This window comes from Aedes albopictus, chromosome 1 (assembly GCF_035046485.1).
Source record: "Aedes albopictus strain Foshan chromosome 1, AalbF5, whole genome shotgun sequence".
NCBI classification, from domain to species: domain Eukaryota; kingdom Metazoa; phylum Arthropoda; class Insecta; order Diptera; family Culicidae; genus Aedes; species Aedes albopictus.
The window spans coordinates 191836027-191857817 of record NC_085136.1 but is presented as its reverse complement, the minus strand read 5'-3'; the positions used below and the strand labels follow the sequence as shown (position 1 = coordinate 191857817).

At 38.5% G+C, this 21791-nt stretch overlaps 1 long non-coding RNA gene across 3 annotated transcripts in view; it reads right to left on the bottom strand.

The window, feature by feature from the left end:
* Positions 1 to 7354: 7354 nt before the first annotated feature.
* The window catches only part of LOC115267003 (uncharacterized), a 35450-nt gene continuing 21013 nt past the window's right edge, over positions 7355 to 21791 (bottom strand). For all 3 annotated transcript variants that reach the window (XR_009996348.1, XR_009996347.1, XR_009996349.1), the window contains exons 3-4: positions 20067 to 20365; positions 7355 to 8085 (exon numbers count right to left, since the gene is read on the bottom strand). This is a non-coding gene — a long non-coding RNA (uncharacterized LOC115267003). The remainder of the gene's footprint in view (positions 8086 to 20066; positions 20366 to 21791) is intronic.

The window sequence follows — 21791 nt, the reverse complement described above, 5'->3', positions numbered from 1 at the left end:
CAGACACAGTAGCTCATGCTGACCATGTCTCCACAATGAAATAAAGGAAATCGTTTTTCTGACCTACGTCAGATCAAGATTGAAGCGAACAGTCGCCCAGGATGAAACATACATAATTCTCTTACGTTTGTCCTATGTTCCCCTAGGGTGATAGAACCCATGGAGTTTTTTTTAGTTCGACGGCTTGCGCTGTCAGGGTGATATTAAAATCTGAGGACGATTTCCGATTACATCAGTTATTTTTTAATTAAATTGGATATTTACTTTATGAACTGATTCAACATTCAAACCAAATTAAATTACTATGATTCAAATTATAAAACGTTATTCGTTGTCGTCCTTACACTGTCGACGATGGAAGAAGAAGCCCACAGACAGATATGTTCGGACCAAGATTGTGTTCTGCTTGGTGGCAAACAATTTCATTACACCGGAGGGAGTTGAATGAAAATAAAATCACGTGAAAAATTACTTACCTACCACTAGTTTACTGTTCTCTTATGCTCCTTCCCAAAGGCATCAGATAGGTAGGTACATCGAAGCAGCCATCTGAAGCCTGCATTTCATATTGTTCTTGGTGTAATTGGATGTCAACCAAGACAGTACATATTGTGTAGGTGGGTATATTAATTGATTGTTTGTCAAGTTTGTATTCTTGTAGATCATGCTTTATAACCTATGAAATGCGCCTATTGTGATTTCCTTAAGAAAGCGTGAATGCATCGAACTAGTCGTGCAAAACATAGGATGAGGAAATACTTTCTTGTAAAGCAATGTCTACAGTAGACTGTCCCAAAATATCAATTTAAAAAAAATCAAAGTGCTCACCCCTATACTGCCGTCCTACGCATAATTGTCCCATGTTGTATGGGAATCCCATATAACATGGGACAACTATGAGTAGAACGGCAGTATAATGAAAGATAAACATTTTTGTACCATTTATGTACAACAATTCTTTCTAAATAGTTATTTATGTAACGAGTTGCAAAATTTTTATTGCTCGAGTTGTACATTTATCCAAGGAGGCTTGCCGAGTTGGATAAATACGAAGAGTGCTAAAAAAACGAGTTTTGCAACGAGTTCCATACAAAATTTTACACAATGATTTTTTTTAAAATGCATCTCATTTGAGTTGCATAATATTTATAATGCAACTCAAATGAGTTGCATTATGAACATTATGCAACTATTTTTCATTATATAACTCATTTCTGTTGCATAATGAAACAGTTCGAAAAAATTGGCCATTATGATACCAAAATGAGATAAAATATAAATTATGATATTAATTTGCATAAAAGCTATTTATAGGTTCCGGTAGGCACATTTATGAAAAATCAGCATTTTCTTGAAAATTCTCTAAAAATAATGTTCAGTGAACGTATCAAAAATGATTCATTATTGCTCTTACGTGCGTGTGCACGTTTTTGAACAAAATTTAGATAGATTGATCACGGAATGGTGTTCAAACTTGACATTTCAAAGCTAGAGCCAAATCATTCGTCACCCAAATGGAAGATGTTCGATGACACCGCGCTTGCAATCAGCATTACAGTCATTCGCGATCCCTTACCTATTAGTGAATTTTCTGGTGGGTAATAAGTTCCCTTACTAGATATTGGGTGTAAAATGCCCGGTTAGCAACGAGCCGAGTCTCGGATTTCTTGGCCGTATCATGGCTCAGATGGGCGTCGACCGGACTAGGTAGAAGCACTTCCAGTCCATAATTATATCACTTATGAGATGAATTCAATGCTTAGGAACTGGCCGAGACTCGACCGGTGTTTTTTTCCCCTTTTAAACCATTGAGTGATAATCTGCTCCACAGACACCCCGAACAGAAGGTTCAGGTAGTGTGGGACTAAGGACCGTCTTCTACCAAACAATTTAAAAAGTGAAAGCCAGGACTACTGTTTCCTCGACCCACTTAACAACATTCCCATGGTCGCCTAACCTTTCGTCTCTCCACCACCACCAAGAAGGAATTGCTTCAGAGAGGAGCTAGTGCACATCGCACCCTCATGGTTAGCTGCGTAGTCTGCAGCAACGAAAATCGATTACCCCTGTTTTGCCGAAACCGCTGACTTTTATGTTGAACTTTTAATGCATAAGTGTAAAGGAACAAGTAATTGTTCTATTTTGCAAAAGTTCCATTTATATTTCTCCAAAATAACCAAAATATCATTGAAATTGAAATATGTTTTTCATATGGTGAAATTCTTATTATTTCGAAGGAGCAGCAAATAAGGTATTACCAGTGTTTGAGTGTGCCCACCATAAAAATAAGTGAATTGTTACCTTATCTACATGTATGTGGAGATTGAGCAATGGATGAAGTATTTTATTTTTGATCAGAATTTATTCAAAATAGCATTTAAATTGCTTGTTGTAGTCGATTTGGGGCGAAATGAACATTGGAAATTATGAATGGATGTACGTCTATTGCATACTGTTAGGCGTTCAAGAGAGTTTGAAAACATCAATCCGTTTTTTTAGTCTTAAGTTTATTTAAGTAACTTCGATGTTATGTAAACACGTCTAAAATGGAGTATTACACCTGTGGTATTGATCTCCGTGGGCAAATTACTTAACTGGTCGATGTAATCAAAGAATTAGCCTAAAATATGCAGGGGTGTTCATTATGCCCCGATGGGTGTCCATTTCGCCCCGTACCTTTCCTGCCAGCCTTTAAAAACACACGGTTTACAATTCACTATTTCTTCACAATAAAGACATTTTACAACCTGGAAATGATTGAAATACGTGGGAAACAAGTTAAAGTTGTAAGCCATCTGTTAATATGTTAAGTTTTTCTCTGTTATACAGGTCTAACGTACTCATTTGCTTAGGGTGTTCATTATGCCCCTAATACCCCTACTGGGGTATCAGTTATCAATTGCAATTAAAGGATTAAATGATTTTAAATTTTTTGGCTGACTTTATGTTTTCCATGTGATCGAGAATCAGGTTTTCATTTTGGGGTAATTTTGATAATGCCCTGAAAAACTCATCAAATATTTTATTTATTTATTTATTTATTTGTTTAATAATTCCATCTGACCTTAAGGTCTTAATGAAATGGATTATGATGGGGAAAAGCCTCCTTGAGTCAGCCACATTTTGCCGGAAACAAGAAGGCGTCAAAACCCCATATCTTTTCTTAATCTATATATAAAAGATGTTGATTAAGCCTAACTAAACACGAAAGGTACGATATGTAAAACTTATTACTAGCACAAATTAAAGACTAAACAGAAATATGCAGCAACCGTGGAAACTAGATATCGCCGTTAGCTCGAGGATCGTTGCAGTTCATCCGATGTTCGTAGTAGCGTAGCATGAAAAAAAAGCGACCAGGTAGCTCAAACAAATACGGCTATGTTGTTTGGAAACATACTCACCAGTATTGCAGTTGAAGACAACTCATCAAGCTTAATGCGTCGGCTGCCTATTGAGCAATTGTCGTTGAACTCTTCCGCGAAAAGAGGTGGTGGTGTTGTTGTGGAACTCAAATTGCTCATAAAAACCGTTGAATACAGCAGACATAAATCGAATGGGATCGTGTATTCCGTAATCGACCGACCGAGCCTCAAGGTGTAGGAAGTTTCTGGCACGCAGAACACGTTCTGGAGCGTAGAAGCCAAATTGGCCAAGAATTTCAGGGCTGTCGATTTCGCCAGTCAATGTTTTTGCAGCGAACATCGTCTGTGCAATAGTACGCCTTTGTTCGAGTGTTTCTAGATCAAGTAACATGCAACGATCACCGTACGGAGGGAGGTTGGCGGGATCATTCCAAGGAAGGAATCGCAGAGCGTAGCGTACAAACTTCTTCTGGATGGCCTCCATCCTTGCAATCCAGGTCAGATGGTATGGGCACCAAATAACTGATCCAAACTCTAAGATCGATCGGACGAGAGCGCAGTACAAGGATTTAAGGCAAAGCGGGTCTTTAAACTTTTTTGCTATCTTAAATATGAAACCGAGTTGTCTATTGGCTTTCGCAATCACGTCAGAGTAATGTTGCTTGTACGTCAGACCTTCGTCGAGAGTTATTCCTAGATCACGGACATTATTGACGCGAGCTAGCCGTTGATTATTCATCATATACTCGTTGAGGATAGGGGTTTTCTTGTGGTGGAAGGTTATCACATTGCATTTGTTCACACTCAGAGTCAGGAAATTGTCGCTGCACCATTCTTCGAAGCTATCGATCAATCTCTGCAGATGTATACAGTCATCGAGATTCCGGATTACCATGTAGATCTTGACATCGTCAGCATAGAATATCCGGCATCCTGGAGGGAGAACCAATCCGACGTCATTCGTCAAAAATATCGAGAACAGCATTGGTCTTAAGTTGCTGCCTTGTGGGACGCCTGATGAATTCGTGAAATAGTACGATTCCGCTACACCGATTTTCACGCATAGCTTACGGTTGGTGAGGTATGATCGGAACCAGTTAATCAAAACCCGTGACACGCCTAGTTTATCCAGTTTAGCTAATAGAAATATTAAATAATAATCATTGATTGAAATCTTAGGAGTATGAACATGATGAGAGAACCCTTGTGGAATACATCAGATAGATTTTTTGATGCTGGGTCTTTAGGCCGAAGGCCATTAGGCCGAAGGTCATTAGGCCGAAGGTCATTAGGCCGAATGGTCATTAAGCCGAATGGTCATTAGGCCGAATGGTCATTAGGCCGAATGGTCATCAGGACGAATTGAAAGTTAGCCGTTGTTTTTACCTATTCCAACAATTTTTGACAAAAACTAGTTTAACAATGTAACTAGAAAGAATAGCCTATGTTTTAAAGAAGGAAAAATTTATGAATTGAATATCAGCAGTTTCAGCGCCAAAAACTATTTCAGCAATGATACTAGAAAGAACAGCATATATTTAAAAGAAGGAAAAATTCATGGGTAAAATATTAGTAGATTCAGCATCAATAAAGTATCTTCGTTCCTGTCACACGATACACACATGCAAAATGGTCATTTGCAGAGGAAGCTCTCAGTTAATAAGCTGAGAAGCAGGCTTTGTCTCAGTGGGGACGTAACGGCAAGAAGAAGGCCCAATGACCATTCGGCCTAATGACCATTCGGCCTAATGACCATTCGGCCTAATGACCATTCGGCCTAATGACCATTCGGCCTAATGACCATTCGGCCTAATGACCATTCGGCCTAATGACCATTCGGCCTAATGACCATTCGGCCTAATGACCATTCGGCCTAATGACCTTCGGCCGAATGGCCTTCGGCCTAATGACCTTCGGCCGAATGGCCTGACACCGTGAAAAACACAGTGAATTTAGCTATCAAAAATCATTATCTTTGGTGAAATAAATGTTTAACTGTACAATATTTAATAATTTAAAATATCAAAAATTTTTAATTTTTGTCCAGGAAGTTATATATGAATTAGGTTTCAATGAAAAAACGTCTAAGATGAGCTTCCATATGTATAGAATTGATCTACGTTTGCTTTTTCTTAACTGGTTGAAGGAATTACAGTTATATGATGAAGTAAACAATGCCTGTCGCACTATCAAAGTTACCCGCATTATCAAAGATACCCCGTTTTACGGTACCTCTAAAGTCTAAACTGTGAACTTGAACATGGTGAACACGGCCCTTGTGAGCACAGCTTTTGAACAGAACACGTTCAAATGCGTCTCTGATTGGTTCTACTAAAGCTGGACGAAATATTCTTCACGTTCAATCAACCCACCCAATATAATTAAACGAAAAACTCTCATTTTTAGGGAAATATGAGCAGAGCAGGCATCATAACTCACTTCAGCGGTGTCTTTTGCACATGACTTTGTCACCATGTAATTGGGTTTTTTTAAATTTTGAACAAAATAATGATTTTTCGTTTTCATACGAAAGAGCATCTTTTTCTGAGCCACTATGATTTTTTCAAATTTTTAGACTGCATTTTGATACCAAAAATCAATTTCTTAAAGATTTTTTGAAATCACCTTTTGAAAGCTGGGCAACTGCTTGACAGCTCCGCCCAGTACAAAATGCGACGAGGGAGGAGTGATTCGACAAATCGCTCCCATACAAACTTCAAATTGCTTCAATTGGGCCCATATATCCGAGGCGGTAAACGCACGGGTATTCAGCATGACCATGCTGAGGGTGACGGGTTCGATTCCCGGTCGGTCCAGGATCTTTTCGTAAAGGAAATTTCCTTGACTTCCTTGGGCATAGAGTATCTTCGTGCCTGCCACACGATATACGCATGCAAAATGGTCATTGGCAGAGGAAGCTCTCAGTTAATAACTGTGGAAGTGCTCATAGAACACTAAGCTGAGAAGCAGGCTTTGTCCCAATGAGGACGTTACGCCAAGAAGAGAGAGAGAGAGAGACAAAATTCAAATTGATTTTTGAATAGGTTCCCGGGCACCAAAATTGATGAAGATTTGGATTTAGGCTCAGATGCAGATTCAGAATATGGAATTATCTCAACATTGCTAATGAAGCCAATTCTTGAGAAAATTTCATTTCGAATAAAGCACTGATCAGAGATATCGATCAAGTGCTCGTGATCGTTTTTCAATGTGCAGTGATAGGACAGTTTTTGGTGTTCTTTAGCGTATCGCTTGGTGATTCAGTTGAAAACTAACGCTCGCACTAACTCTGCACATGGTTGTTAGTTGTACATCTATGCATACGCAATTGTTTCTTTAAACACGAAACAGTATGCATTTGACTAAACCAATGGATTTCATTCTATCGAATTCGCTACTTAAGCATACCAAAAAGGCAAATTTCGATTGAAAAGGAATTATTCCATGCTCGTACCATGTTTTCAAAACGTACGTACAATCAGGATATGAACAGTAATACCTCATCTTACACGGAAAAATATTAAAACCCAAAGAATAAGTTTTAAAAACTCAAATTTGGCTAAACTGCTTTTAGTTTTAACTCAAAGTTGGGTTGTTTTCTCCATCGCCCCACCGCAATGTTGTCAAAAACAAAGAGAGGAGCACCGACGCATCCGCTGCTCTTCCGTGGAAGAAGCCAAATTTGGGTTTTCTTGAGTTAACCCAAATTTGCGTCATTTGAGGCCTCCGTTGGGTGAAAATAACTTACCAGTGGGTTAATTTTTTTGCCGCTCTCAAACGAGAACTACTCACTCACCACTTTCGCTGTTTGACGCAAATTTGAGTTATTCCACGGAAGACCGGGATTGCGTCAAAACAACTTAAATTTGGGTTGATTTGTAGTTCCGTGTAGAATCCATCGATTTGCGCTCGTTTCCTTTACACATTTCTTTATGTTTTAAAAACTGAGAACACTGCTGTGCTGAGTAATTGTGGAATTGTGATATTAAAATGAATTTGGAACTTTTGTAAATTATTCCAGTTTAGGTTGTTACAAGTATTTCTTTTGGGTATTATATAAAAAATCCTTTAAATATACATATGTCTATAAATTGTCGTACAACGACGCTGTTCAGCGATCTTTTGGCGTAATTTGATTAGTTATCCCACCTAAGAACATTAAAAACTAACTACACATTCCACTCTGAACAATGTTTCCACATTCTGAGCACTAGCTCTACCAGTAAAACTAGCAGCATAATTATTTACAAACCCAAGGGTGCCACAAATTAATTCCCGTTTGATCACATTTGCATACCAAGCAATAAACTTCCTATCTCCCGGAAGGTGGACTGTTAGAGCGAAGTGATAGCTTCGCCCGGCCTAGGCTAGACCTTTTCAATTTCCGTCTGCTGACTGGTGATGTTGGTGATTTCCGCCATGTTGGTGCTATCCCGCAGAGTGTATGTCCTTTTGGAGCTCCGTTGGCTGTAGCTGCGGTCCAGATCCATATCGTTAGAACAGCACAGCTGTCTAAACACACAAATGTAACATGCGAGCAGCGATGTCATTAGCACTGTTCCGATTATCACTGTTATCACGAGAAGAACGCTAACCTCGCCTTCCATAGCCGGGCAGTGCTACTTTTGGGACTGGGTCTGGGTTTCCCAGCAGTTACGGACCTGTTGGAGCGTGCAAAATTTTCCAGCCAGATGAATCCAATAATTTGCTCTCGGTAGGCCTGTGGATTGGAGGACAAATGGTGAGGTGGATTAATTAGTGATATCCATTGTCATCATAAGTGTTGTTCATATCGCACAGTTAGTTTGTGCAATTCTCGGTAACATGGAGAAAATACGCTTTCAAGTGAGTCAGTGATCCAAATCATTGTGTCTCTCATTAGGTGTTTATATGGAAGTATAAATATTCTCTATAATGTAGATTACATCATAAAAACAAATAATCATCTTGAAATCCTGATATTTAAAAAGGAAGATATCGTCCTCTTCATCGCTTTGTTGAAGATCTTCGTGGGTAATTTGCTTATCAAGAGAAGCCAAACCTAATCGATATTGTTGCAATGCTGTATCTTCTTTTGACGGGTTGTATTGTATGTTGGTTTCATAACAAAATGCGCTGCCAACTTCCAGTCGCAGTGAATCAAAATTCAACCATCGCGCAACAATAATGACAATGTATTTGTTGCGACAAAACAACACATGCGACATAAGTTTGTCCCAACTTGAAAAAAATGGGATTAACATCGTACACCACGAGTTTAGAGATTTTTAATCCTTGCATTGCGATTTTCGAACGGTAACTTCGAGTCGGTAAACACTGCAACTCTGATGAAGCTCTATCATTAAACAGTTTCGACTTTGGGTTAGTAATAGTTGATTATTCACGAGTTGAATAGTACGCAACAAATTCAGCTTCCGTTTTGTCTGCAACAAAAAATTTCGAGATCATGTCATTATCTGTTACCAGTAGGGATAAAAAGTAATCGTCGCACCTTCTTTGTTGCTTGTTTTGTGCCTCTTTTGTCTGACAATTCTTTTCACTGTCCAGTCGTCATTTCAAGACCAACAATTGAAAAGGCCGTATCAACATTTTGTAAACAGACATGTTTCTATCGACCTATGGCCTTCTGAACTCCACCCACTCACCACCACTAACAGATAGCGCAAACATCAAGCTTTCTGATAGTGGTGGTGAGATGTGTGGATGGATCCCAGAAGGCCTCAAGTCGACCGAAACGTGTTTGTTTACGCAATGTTGATGCGGTCTTTTCAATTCTTGGTCTTGATTTTTGAATCATCGCAACGAATCAAGCACCACCTCTGCTGCTGTTTGTGTTAGTGAGATCGGAGAAACGTCAGACTCCCGCCTGCTGATTGGCTGCGACGACTCTGGCGACGGTTCTATCCACGACGGATTCAAATCGTTGCGTTCGATAAGGCGCGAAACCGTCAATACTAACCATGAACAATGAATTCGCCCCATATCACCCTAAAATTGATAAAACTCATGTCAAAATAAATTTCATATGTCTAAAACATCACAATAGGATACACCAAGAAGCAAAACGTGTGAAAATTTGGCGAAATTTGTATGTGTCAGAATTAATTGCTAAGTGAATCTTTTTTTTGTCATACCCAATTTTTAAACAATTTTCCCAATTTTATCAGAAATCACTTTATTCCTCAAAACCCAAATATATTTCAACACAGATTACACTAGTTTACAAAATACAACGAAAGTCGTGAACTTCTGTCAACGACCAAAATTTTTGAAGCATAATTTAGCGCTGATTTTGAAACCGTGCTTCAAAATATTTAAAGTAGAACAGTTTTTGAGTTTTACCTCATTATCGAGTTTTACAACTTTTTAAAATATGCAATTTAATAAAATTCAAATATCTTACGTTTTGTTCAACCAATTATAAATCTTTTTCCATAAATTGAAAGCTGAATATAATACCATTCGATCATCTGAATACAGGTTTTGCGTCAGATTGATTAAATTCATGATATTGAGGAGTTTTGAGGACGATCTCCTTAAAATTTAGCTAAATTTCCAGAAATATATGAAGAAATGTATTTTTTTTCAATGAGAAAAAAAACAATTTAAAAATTCTTTCTCAACGTTTATTTGACATATCATATGTAGGCGAGTTACAGTAAAAAATTTAGCTCAATCGGAGCATTGATTACGGAGAATGAGATGTTTGAAGTGAGCGACATTGCTTAAAAATAGAACAAAAATCGATTTCAAATCATCAACCTTGTATGGAAAGTCGAAAAATTTTCTGCTCTACTGTAATTTTTTTCCTTCGCGTTTTCGAACTCAGGGCATGATTCTACGCCAAAAACGATCGTCAGCTTACCGAGTTCAAAAATGCTGTAAACTAGTGTTACTAAAACAATGTAAAATGGATGCAGTGCATTCATTGAAAGGTATATTTTATCATTTTTGCTCATTAGAAACTGTAACAACTATATGGTGGATATTTTTTTGTGCCGGTCACTGTACCACATACAGGGGGTGGCCAGCATGTTTGGGATAGGCAACTTTTTTTTCTCTCACAAAAAAGTTCAACATGCAGTAACTTTTCATAGAGTGCATCAAAAATACTTAAGTTTTGTCTGTTTGTTTACCTACTATGTGCATCATTGGTAAAATTTTGAGCTCAATTTGTTAATCTTTCGCGAAGCTAGAATCGTTCTCGTAAAACACTATATTTTAGACATTATTATTTTTGTACTGTCATATCTCGGAAACCAGTGAACCGAATTTAATGAACTTTTGAACGTTTATCAACAATACATAGATGCTTCTCATGTAATTAAAACATAGATACTTTTTGAACGTTGAAAAGTAGTTATCATGGATTGAAACTTTTTGGATCTTTCTTGAAAAAATGTATTTTTTTAAGGACGCGTAGTGCGTCATCAGCATCATTGAAATATCGCTCGAAATTTCAAAGTGATAAAACTCAGTCACCAAAGCGCATATTTGTATGAAAATGTATCATCCCATATGCTCACTCGTGGTGAGTGTGATGATACTTTTTCTGCTGCGTGGCTGCAGAACTGCCCGTTTTTTATCACTTAAAATTGAAAAGTCAATGATTCCTATGAAAATTCTGTGATGCACCAAGTCACCTTAACATCAATGCCATTAAATTTTAGTGTTGATATCCAAAGATTTTCTGCTTCTGTTCTCAAGATATCTCTGATAAGATATATTAGAGCCTACTTGGATTGAAAGAATAACACATTTAGTAATTTTTGTTTGATATTGTAAATTTGACTTATTTTCTTCTATATGGATGAAAATGCCAAACCGGTATAACTTCATTCATCGTGAGAAAAGATTTCATTTTATACACACTTAAATTCAAAAATTGATCTCGGTAAACGGTATACCGATAATCCAACAGCTGATATCTCGGTAAAATATTTTCTGATTCTCGGTAAAAATTTTACCGAGATTTCGGTAAACCATTACCGAGTCTCGATGAACTTTGCCGAGATCTCGGTAAAAAGTTGGATTACCGAGATCTCGGCAAAAAAAAACAAAAACTTTTACCGAGATTCAGTAAAAATTATTACCGGATTCTCGGCAATCCGTTTGCTGAGGTCGGCGATTTAATTTAAGTGTGTAGCGTCATATCAAGTATCAATATAATGTTGATTGACGATAAAAGTTTCATTCAATTCGGTTCACTGGTTTCCGAGATATGATAGTTCAAAAAATAGTTGTTTAAAAAAATAGTGTTTCACTAGAACGATTACAACTTCACAAAAGATTAACCAATCGAGCTCAAATTTGTATCAACCAAGGGGCCTGCAACTCTAAACTTTCTCATGAATTTACTATTTGGCTCACGATAGTATTTTATAGTATTTTTAGTATCACCGAAAGTTTTGGATCCAAGCAGCTATTGCTATCGTGGTTGTTATGGGCATTCTGTATGCTTTGTTTTTCACACCACAACCAAATGTCAGCAGCTCTGTTTCCACTTCAGTATGTTCAGTGAAAATTGTGATTTTTTTAGTTTAAAATGATAAATTTTACGGCAAGTAGCAGTCATACAATATGAAGTTCATTTAGATATCAATTTCTATGATTATACAATCAATTCCTCAGTCGCTGTTCCGGTAAGCAGTTCCATCAGGACGTCTCAAAAGGGACAAAATCCAACTGGGTTCCAGTAACATGCTTTGAGACATTTGAGACCTTTCAAAGTAGATGCGGTGCCCTGAAAAAAAGAAGGCAAACCCTTTCCTCTCTGTGATTCCCCGTGCAATCCATTCAGCGAACGTAACAACGAGAAAACAGACATGGAGGAGACTGAACTACGAGACACGCACTTTTGAAATCCACCCACGTTTGAATTAAATGATTTTTTGGAGAGTCAAGTACAAATGTCATGTAAACTGTTATTCACTTTGTTTCATCAAAGAATTAAAAACCCAAATTAATCCACCTAGTGGTGATAGTGCCTTTCTCGTCGTATATGTTCACACGATCTTCCCGTTGACGTAAGTCAAAGTGTTCCTGATTTTTTTAAGAAAAGCAAGCATTTTATCAAAGTCATCATTAAATTGACTTAAAACTTATTGATGACACATAGTCCAACGTTGTGTTCAGCGTATAAGCAGAGCTGAATAATATCAGATTTCTCAGTTGACTGCTTGAGTACTTTCGCTAACATTGGGAGCTGATCAATATCAAGACGATACTAACAAGCTAAGATATAATTTTTACACAATCACGGATCACTTTGCGGTCTTCGATGAAGTTTTTTTCTGCACATTCTAGGTTATATTTTATTGACCGTTGAAAACAAGAACGTAGTGAGTATAGTGAGAAGTCTGTTTGTATGTGGGTTTAATATGTCAAGATTTTGTTCTCTTACACATATTTATCGCTTGCATTGATTTTATTTACTTTCGTAGTTCCGGCGAAGCATCAAACGCTGGTTGTGTAACCCTACCGGTAGTCTCTAATGTGGTATGAGCCTATTTTCTAGTTAACCGTTCCTCAGGTTCCCGGGCAGAGTTCAAGTACTGACGATCAAAATGTGATATTGGTTTGTTTGAGATAAGAGGTAAAAGTACTGAAAATAATAGCAAAAATTTGTTCTTGAATCATCTAACCAATAGCAAAATATGATATTTGAAGATCAATCAAATAGCTCACTGCTATTGGCTAGATCTTACCGCTAAATGTGCTATGATGAAGATGTTCCAGGAGTAAAATTGAGATATTATTTTCAGTACTTTTACCTCTTATTTCAAACAAACAAATATCACTTTTTGTTGTCCATATCAAAATATGCTATTATTGAGCTTTTTTACTCTGCTCGGATTATTAAAAAAGCCGTGATGTGGTGTGTCGTATGGTACATTTGGTTACTTTCTGAAACAGGTTCCGGAGCACCACCGGGTCTCCCAAATATAGTCTGAGGCAATATCATTGCTAACGTACATTAGGTTACCTAAAAAACACGATTTGATTTATCTTATACATGGGTGGTACAGATCACTTTTACATTTGACCACTTCCAAGTTCCAGTGGGACACCCAGAACTAGTTTCGGGACACTACCGGTTGTCTAAAATATTACCCCGTAACGTGGGTAGATCACCTTAGAATGGTGCGTTGCGGCGTAAGATCTACCACCACATCAAATTTCGATCTTGTTAATGTTTTCATGCCTAAAGTGGCCGATCAGTGGTGAGCAGACATTCCAGGATCGAGATTTGATGTGTTTTTTTTTTAATGTTTTGTTGCTAATCCACATTTTATTTCAGGAGTAATCAGGTAAGTTTTTGCATATTTTATAAATGCTTATTAATCATGATTATGATTGTTTTTCAAACAAATGCATAACAAAACATACACAACACACACTATGTATGTCAGTACATATCTCATTATATATTGGGAAAGGGAGGGACCATCAGGGCACCCGATTGAAACGATTTGGACAGGAGCTTGGAAGTGCCTCCTCCTTGTTGTTAACATTTCGTGGATTGAGGGCGGGCTCTTCGACCCCATCTATTGGGAGTATTCTGTCAATCGAGGGCTTGATTTTGCAGTTGTTCGTGAGAACTTTCTTTTGGAAGGAGATTCTTTTCCCCTGACACGGGTTTCGCGCAAGTGTCTCTGCTTGCGGGTCCGCACAACCCTTTTTGACCCTTCATACAGGAGAATGACTGACCACTAACAACAGCACAATCTTGATCAAATCGCTTTTCAGATTATTCCAGTGCTATAGGCAGCTGCCTTGCTACAATAGATGGTAGAACAATATCATCATCATCATATCATCACTACCGGTTGTCTAAAATATGGTCTGAGTCTATGTTCTTATGAATCATAGAGTTATCAAAAAAGGGTCCCCAGTTGGCCTAGTGGTTAGAGCTATGAATCGACAATCTGGAAACGGCGGGTTTCATTCCTGTTCCGGTCGGGAACATTTTCTCGACTTCCTGGGCATAGTGTATCATTGAACATGCCTCACAATATACAAATTCATGCAATGGCAGGCAAAGCAAGCCCTTCAATTAATAACTGTGGACGTGCTCTAAAGAACGCTAAGTAGAAGAGGGGCAGGCCAAGTTCTATTGTGAACGTCGAGCCATAAAGAAGAAGAAGTTATAAAAAAAAGCTGCTATTTGATGTACTGTCAAACCCCGTAACTGTCAAAATGATCAAATGTCACAGTGTAATACACTGTAAATACGAATGATACGATATTGTGATGTTACTCACAGCCGCAGCGGCTCCTCGTGCAGTTCTAATTTGGTGCTTTCCGCCACCTGATCCGTTTGGTGATCAACCGCAGTGAACCTCGAAAGCCAACAATCGTAAAATGAACAAGCTATCAATTCGTACCACCACAACAAACAAATCATACAATCAAATAAACAAAACTAAAAAAAAATGTTAGTTTATCGAATTAAAAGTTTACCCAGGTAATTTGACAGCAATCATTGTCGAATTAAAGTGGTTTTATGGTACGACACGCATAGGTTTGGTCCAATTTCACATTTATCACTTTCGGTTCACGTTTTACCACTTACCGATTGTCCCTGATGTTGTCTTAGACTAGTTTCATGCAAATTATTAGTCAGTTTTCCTAAAAATTCGCAAATTGATGTAATGCATGTATGGGTTTGGTTGATTTGTGCATTTCGCCAGTTCCGACGAGGCCCTTCAATCAGGTTCCGGAACACTACTGGCCTGAGACTATTTTCTTGCTGACCGTTCTTCGCGTTATCGAAGAAGCCGTTATTATACGCAGCGTTTGGTTCTTTTCTACATTTGGTCACTTAAAACTTCCGTCGGGGCACCTGGAACCGGTTTCGGTACACTTTTGGTTTTCCGAAGTATGGTCTATGATTTTTTTCTTGTTAAGTCATTTAATGTGTTGAATTTATGGGTTTGGTTCTCCTTTACATTTGACCACTTCCGATGGGGCAACCGTAATCGGTTGCGGAACACTATCGCTTGTCCCCAATATGGCCAGAAACTTGTTTTGCCAAATCAAGATGCCTAAAAATCCGCTATTTGATGTGTCGCTTGCATGGGTTTGATTCCCTTTTATATTTGACCATTTCCGGCGGGACACCCCGAACCGGTTCCGGATCACAACCGATTCAGATATGTTCTGAAAATATTTTCCTGCTTACTGTTCATCAGGATATTAAAAAAAAACACTATTTGATATGTCGCTTGCATGGGTTTAATTAACTTTTATACTTTGCCACCTCCGGCAGAACATCTGGAACCGGTTCCGATATGGTTTGAGAATGCTTTCCTGCTTACTGTTCATCAGGTTATCGAAAAAGCTGCGGTTTGATATGTCGCATGCATGGTTTTAGTTCAATTTTATATTTGGCCACTTCCGGCGGGACACCCGGAACCGGTTCCGGGACACAACCGGTTCAGATGTGCTCTGAGAATATTATCCTGCTCACTGTTCATCAGGAATATAAACAAGCCACTATTTAATATGTCGCATGCATGGGTTTGGTTAACTTTTATACTTGGCCACTTCGGGCAGGACATTTGCAGCCGGTTCCGGAACACTACCGGTTCCGCTAAGGTTTGAGAATGTTTTCCTGCTTACTGTTCATCACGTTTTCGAAAAAGCCGCGGTTTGATGTGTCGAATGCATGGGTTTAGTTCACTTTTATGTTTGGTCACTTCCGGCGGGACACCCGGAACCGGTTCCGGGACACTACCGGTTCAGATATGGTCTGAGACTATTTTTCTGCATACCATTCATCAAGTTATCGAAAATGCCGCTGTTTGATGTGCCGCATGGATGGGTTTGTAGCGTTTTCATATCTGGCCCCTTCCTGAGGTACCGGTCCGGAACACCTAAATGGCCATAACTCCGGAACGGCTGGACCGATCTGAACCATTTTCAATAGGAAACAATGGGACCAGATTCCGCGTCGAATGAACCATCGGTCATTAAAATCGGTTGAGGTTTACTGCCAAAAAGTGATGTGAGTTTTTTTGTACACACACACACACACACACACACATACACACACACACACACACACACACACACACACACACACACACACACACACACACACACACACACACACACACACACACACACACACACACACACACACACACACACACACACACACACACACACACACACACACACACACACACACACACACACACACACACACACACACACACACACACACACACACACACACACACACACACACACACACACACACACACACACACACACACACACACACACACACACACACACACACACACACACACACACACACACACACACACAGACACACACACACACACACACACACACACACACACACACACACACACACATACACACACACACACACATACACACACACACACACACACACACACACACACACACACACACACACACACACACACACACACACACACACACACACACACACACACACACACACACACACACACACACACACACACACACACACACACACACACACACACACACACACACACACACACACACACACACACACACACACACACACACACACACACACACACACACACACACACACACACACACACACACACACACACACACACACACACACACACACACACACACACACAGACACACAGACACACAGACACACAGACACACAGACACACAGACACACAGACACACAGACACACAGACACACAGACACACAGACACACAGACACACAGACACACAGACACACAGACACACAGACACACAGACACACAGACACACAGACACACAGACACACAGACACACAGACACACAGACACACAGACACACAGACACACAGACACACAGACACACAGACACACAGACACACAGACACACAGACACACAGACACACAGACACACAGACACACAGACACACACACACACACACACACACACACACACACACACACACACACACACACACACACACACACACACACACACACACACACACACACACACACACACACACACACACACACACACACACACACACACACACACACAGAGACATCACCTCAATTCGTCGAGCTGAGTCGATTGGTATATAAGACTTGACCCCTCCGGAGGCTCTATCAAATTTTCGTTTTTGGAGTGAACATATAGCCTTTCGGTACACCTTGGTGCACGAGAAAGGCAAAAAGCAAAAATAAAACGAACAAAATATAGATTTTATTTTGGATTATGTATGCTTATTGAACAAACTTAGATGTTCAGAAAAAAAACCCTCACTGATATCCATCCAGTACAGTGGTAATTTCGATTATTATTTTGTTAAACTAAGCTCAAAACCTGAAGGCATCATCTTGATCTGATCGTGAATAGGGAACGAAAAGCGTATCAGAGAATTCAACATAACTCACGACTTGAGAGCTGCAATGAACAAGAGAATCTTGGTAGCAACCATGCACAATGCACATATAATAGGTGAATAAACAGTCAAAATTTGAGAATTTTTGATGCACTCTATGAAAAGTTACAGCATGTTGAACATATTTGTGAGAGAGAAAAACATTTTGGCCATCCTCTTGTACATTAATGGTGAACCAACGGCATTTGTACAGTGAACCAACTAGATCGCAGGTTCCCAAACATTTAAGATGCATGAACCCTCTTTTCAGCAGATTTATTTTTCACCAGCCACCAGAGAAAACTGCGAACAATATTTCTAGCATTCTAGGGTATTGGTGTCAGGCCATTCAGCCGAAGATCATTAGGCCGAATGGTCACAAGGCCGAATGGTCATAGGGTCTTCTTCTTGCGCTTACGTCGTCACCACTGAGACAAAGCTTACTTCTCAGCTACTCCACAGTTAGTAGCTGAGAGTTTCCTCTGCCAATGACCATTTTGCGTGTGTTTGTCGTGAGCCAGGCATGAAGATATTTCATGTCCAATTAAGTCAAGGAAATTTCCATTACGAAAAGTTTCTGGATAGATCGGAAATGTCACCCTCAGCATGGTCATACTAAATATGTAGAACTTGTTTATATTCAAAAACGATGGTTTCCGTTTTCTTAGCATAGATTACTCTTTATATTTTCATTGCTATGGCATTTACAGGTAATTCAGTATATTTTTCAATCTCTCTATTAAAACAATATCTATGTAGGTAGTAATTATTAAAGTTGAATCTACTGATATTTTACTAATGAGTTTGAAATGACCATTCGGCCTAATGACATTTCGGCCCAATGACCCATCATTTTATACATGTATCCATAATTGGTACATGGTTCCTTTCATTGGCACACGCCGTAATAAATATTAAAAATAGTTTTGGCTCGGTTTCTATATTTTTCCTGTGTAGTATGAAATCAGATCAATCATTTGACATATCGTCGACTTTGGTCGGTATTCTTCTTATTTTTTTAGAAATAGTTTTCCTATGGTAGTGCGATAAATGGTACAGGCACCCTACTTGAAAAAAAAAATCATATCTCAAAAACTATGCAATGCAGAAAATAAAACATTTAATTCAGGTAAATGGACATATTTGACTATATCATTATAAAAAAATATACTAAGTTTTTTACGTAGTGCCGTTATTGAGATGTGATTTTGTTTAGGCAGGTTTTTCACAATTTTTACAAAACTGATTATACTTCTGAGATTTTGAGGGTTGGAGTTTATTACAATAATGCATTCGTTGAAATTTTACTTGAATTCGGAAAAAGGATACAATGGATTCTTATGGATTCCCCTTGATGTTTAAACATATCGTGGGATTTTGATTTCAAATTATTTTGAACACTAATTATTTCAACTGATTTGAAACAAGATTTCATGCTTTTATTTGAATAGTCATTTGGATAGTTGGTTTCTGCCGAATTGTGTGTTAGAAATTTCATAGGAATCTCTGAGCAAAGACTCGTTTTCATTGTTTAATTTTTCAAATGTTACTCACAGTTTGTGCTTGAGCACAAATAGAAAAGTATACATACAAAGGAATTGAATAAAGTCAGGAAAAAACGTACATACCTACACCTACTAACTTGATACTATGCCCGAGCAAAGTTCAACAGCAAAACGTAAGCAAATAGAATGATTTGTTTCTATCATCATATTGACTTCTTAAGCGGTGTTAAGATAATTTCATATGCTGAATCTACACGTTAAACTGCAATGAAATCCAAATTTTTGTGATTTTTGGAGCCCAGGAACCTATTACAAAATCAAATTGAAGTTTGTTTGGGAGCAATTTTATGAACCCCTCGTCGGATTTTGTACTGGGCGGAGTTGTCAGAGTTGTCCAGCTGTCAGAAGGTGATTTCAAAAAATCTTTTTGTACCTTAGGTCTGAAATTTATCCAAGAATACACAAATTTAACAATTATCCAAAAGCAAATCCAAATTTTACCGATAATTAATTATGATTTGTTGCACTAGTGGCAAAAGGAGGGTGTAAAATAGCTTCCATTGATATTTTTGTGTTGAATTTTCTATGTTTTTTCCTTTAAAACGATCACAACAAGGGCTTACTGAAATATCATAATTAAGAACATAACTTTAACACTAGTTTTCAATTTTCTTTCAAGCTCTGCTCGGGCGGTGCTCTCATCCTTGCGTCAGTGAAAATTGTTTTTGGTTAGAGGCATTTCCGATGCAATGTTTGTCGTTTCCTACCTTTACGCAGAGAATGATGTGCCGGGCCCCGCTGCTCCTAGCATTCGTTGCCTACTGGCGAAGGGCGTGCATTGTTACTGAGCTTGACGATAGCGACGACCATGGTGAAGTTGATGATACGCTGCTGATGGAAGCCCTTCTGGCTCTGACAGAGACTGCTGTAGCTCCAAGTTATGTGGTTCTACTGCAGTTGGTATTGTTTTTCGTCGACGATTCTGATCACATTCGTTTTGGGTAAACATCTTGTTCCGGGAATCACTTGATGTCCAGATGAGTCCTTTTAATTAGCACATATTCTCCTGCAGGTGGAACAAGAGGGAAAAGTTCACATCAATTATTGTTATTATTGCTGTAGGTAATTGTGCATCGATTTGAAACTTAGATACTACATGTGAATTTAAAATCTGTAAAACAGATAGTTTGGATAGGATTTGGATTTTTAAAATAATAATGATTGCCCTCAGATTTGATTTTTATATGATTTGGATTTTGATTGGATCTGCGATGGATATTTAAAGATGCATTAATGCTGCATCTTTTAAAAAACCTTCGATCCTTGTCGGAACACCGGTGTGTGTCACATGAAATTTTCACCACAAAAGCCACGACCAAAATTTGTTTTTCGTCGAGGCCTGTCAAAAGCAAAGAAGAGATGAAAAATAATCTGCTCGTTAGGATAAAAATCAATCAGAGTAACTTACCCCCTACCACTTTATTTCGCGCTACCTCCAAAGCTCGACGAAATTGGTGATAAACTTCGGTCAATATCGTTTCTGAACGTGCCATCCATTAAAAAGCAACTGATGTCATAGAACCTTTCGGTAATTGCTATCCCCATTTTCAGTGGTAAAAGCGGTTGGAACGCGATGTGCCGTGGCATCTTTATTAGAACCGACTAGGAAAAGCGAGTTATATGAACGCCCTAAGCAATGGTCGTTGTTTCCAATGAACATCATTATAATGGTAATACATATATTCTAAGAATCCAGTAAGAGATTATTAGGAATGTGCACAGCAAAAAGCAGTCAACGGAAAAGTAGTGTTATTGAAAGGTACAGATGGATAAATGAAAAGTGAAATGCTATTATAGCGTATTAAGCAACAAAGATACAACATATAAAATTCAGTCAATCCAATGTGTTGTATTGAAATACGCGAGCCTTTCGTTTGACGCCTTTCTTGAACTTCTGCTCAACGTGAACCGAAACTAATTTTGCAGCATTCACAATTGCACAATAAATGCAGCTATTCGTTTTATGGATTATTTTTAACCAGAACCTAGTTCGTTTCGATTGGGTAGAGTGTAGTAAATTCCGAGTCATCAAATTTGCCAAATCAAAACTCTTGTATCAATTTTAAGCCAAATTTCAATAGTGATAAGATACCAATTCAGGAAAGATCATCACACAACCGTTATGTTTCTGAATGAAAAGCAACACACGTTTATTTTGACATTCTCAAACATGACATCATCGTCCGTTTAATTACAAGCCGTGATTAAAATTTCGATTCTGAGACTGTATTTACACATTTTCTATGGTTCGATAAATTTTGTTTGGAAACTTGAACAAGTATTTCGCTTAAAATGCTCAGAAATACATATTTGACACATTCTACCGTGAAGTTACCGCCTTTCCCTACTTTGCTGATCAGATTTTCCTATAGAGTTGTTCGTATTATTAATTCGTATACATCGCATAATGCACTAGGGCATTCTAACGACTA